Source organism: Echinops telfairi, unplaced genomic scaffold, assembly GCF_000313985.2.
Source record: "Echinops telfairi isolate 266 unplaced genomic scaffold, ASM31398v2 ScPeMD7_7457;HRSCAF=8495, whole genome shotgun sequence".
Taxonomy (NCBI): Eukaryota; Metazoa; Chordata; class Mammalia; order Afrosoricida; family Tenrecidae; genus Echinops; species Echinops telfairi.
This window is the reverse complement of record NW_022111357.1, coordinates 21,942,970-21,945,554: the sequence shown is the minus strand read 5'-3', so window position 1 is coordinate 21,945,554 and position 2,585 is coordinate 21,942,970.

Genomic DNA, 2,585 nt, shown 5'->3' with positions numbered 1-2,585 from the left:
AAACCGAAAACAAGTGATAATATGCTAAATTTCAATGTAACTATATCTACAGTAACCTACTTTCCAATGAACTCTGTCTGAAGGCAAGACGGTTCACAAAATCCCTGTATCTAAAATACATGAAAGAGAGTGAAAAAAGGTTTGAGGCTCTGGGGACAGTTACTTCATCAGCAAGCATCATGCTGTAGGCTCTGTATGAGGGGTGATTTGAGTTAAGATTTCTTGGGTTACTTCTGGCTCGGAAATTCTACAAGTACTAATCAAACAAGAGCTGGAAACATTTTCGGCACAGCAAAGGGTGTTTTCACACCAGAGGTTTCCCGTCCATTTTGTTGATCTGCTGGGCGTCTAGACTGCGTGTGACACTTCGGAGCTCCTCCAGGTGCTGAACCGCAGGCCTGCCCAGACGATTGTGCGGTTTCTGTTTCACTTCGCTGAGGTTTCCTTTCTTCCTTTTGAAGCAAGCGAGGAAACTGAGGCCAGAAAGGGAAAACTCAAAACCTGTAAGTTAAGCTCAGTTCACAGGCTAAAACCACCCCGCTGGGGTTCCATGCTGTAAATCTTTACAGAAGCACGCTACCTCATCTTTCTCCTGTAGAGCAGCTAGTAGGTTCGAATCACCAACCTTTCCCGTAGCACCTGAGTCCTTTCACCGCTGGGCCACTGGAGATCCTGGAAAGGGAAAGAGACTTTCTCAAAGTCACAAAGCAAGTTACTCATCCCCGAGTTGGTGGCTCCTCCTCCTGTGTCCCAGGCCGTAGGTTAAAAAAAAAAATTTAATCTTTCCCCTCTCCACTTAGCCTCAGCAGATTGGTCCAGCTGTGAGCACCACAGAATTAAACCTGAAACTTTCTAAAGCATCTCTAGAAGACATTTCCTCCCATGTGGAGGAAGAGCGTCCTTTGCGGAAGATGCTAAATTGCCTTAATTATATCACTTTTTGAGGCACGACGTGCCCATCTGCTTTCATGGTGGGGGGTGTGGATTCATGCTGAGTACAAATATAAATCAGCCCGAATACAAACACAATTAGCAGATCCGTGCTGCTCTGGGATCTTTAGAAAGGGGGAGCCAGGTCAGCAGGTCAGCTCAGCTCCAGTGCTCTTCTTGAACTTGAACTTGACTCTTAGTTGGCACGTGCTGGGGCTGCATCTGGCATTGAGTTCTGATGATGTGGGTAGGGGGTGGGCGCAGCACTGAGAAAAGTAGGGAGAGGCAGCAGGAACGGGGACTGCCAAGCCACAACAAAGCCATGAAGGCATCAGAACTCGGTCAAGGGGAGAAGCAGCAAGGGCCTTAGGAAGTTGCCGTGCAAAGAGGCTGGGTGCATTGGAGCCCTGGCCTTGTGTAAGCCTCTGTGCACCTCGTTTCTTTCTCCGTGGGACAGGAGTCATCACACCTTCCTCAGGGGAGGACGAAGTGAAGGAAGTAGTGAGATGCTGTGGCAATAGCCCTCAGCCTGACGCCTGGCATAACGAAGCACCTGATATCAGCGACTGAGCATTGCTTCTCATTATGATTCACCTGCCCTTTCCAGAAAAGGTGAGCGCGGACTTCAGATCTTTCTGTTCCTTTTACTTGCCTTCCTGGCAACGGTGCAGAGAAAGGATGAAGCAATTTGTGGAAACGACCGCAACTTAACCCATGGTCCTGAAGCATTCATAACAGCAGGGCCAGGACTTCTAGAGACGTTTCCTCTCAGACTACCTATGTTTCATGCATAATGGCAGCACCTGGATGGCCCCCACAGCCCTCTGCGAGGGCCTGGCTTGGGGGAAGACAAGCCAGGGAGGAGAAAACCCCACCCGCTTGTTCATCACTTAGAACCAGCCAGGATGGGGAAAGGGCAGGTAGGGGTGAAAGTGAGCCTGTGCAGCAGTGTCCAGGGTTTTATTTTGCTTTGGCTTATAGGAATTGAGTCAGCTATAGATGGCGGTGGTTACGAATTGGGCAGCTAATCACGAGATCAGCAGTTTGAGCTCCATGGGAGAAAGATGAGGCTTTCTACTCCCATAAAGAGTGACAGGGGCAGTTCCACTCTGTCCTGTAGGGTCCCTATGAATTGGGCTTGACTTGGTGGCAGTACGTTTGGCGTTTTTGTGTGTTTCTATAGACGGTGCTAAAGGCAGTTTCTTTGGGGGGGGCAGGGCGCCTGGAGCTTCTGGGTGGTGCACACAGTTACTGTGCTCCGTTGCTACGTGAAAGGTAGGAGTGTAAGTCTACCAAGAGAGGCCTCGGCCAGAAGGCCTGGAGAGCTGCTTCTGAGAAATCAGCAGCGGAAAGCCCTGTGGAACACACTTCAACCCCGACACACACGCTTGGGGTTGACATCAGTTGGCGTCAGCTCAAAGGCAACTGGGTCCCGGCAGGAGTACAGTCAGCATGCTCCTCAGAGGCCAGGATGGAGCCACTTTGTCTCACATCCTTTGGACATGTTGTCCGGAGAGACCATTCCCTGGAGACAGACATCCTGTTTGGTAAGTAAAGGCAGGATGGACGGAGCCAGTGGCTGCCTGCATGGGCTTAAGCACAGGAACACTTGTGAGGATGGGGCCGGGCCGGGCAGTGTTTGGTTCTGTTGCACA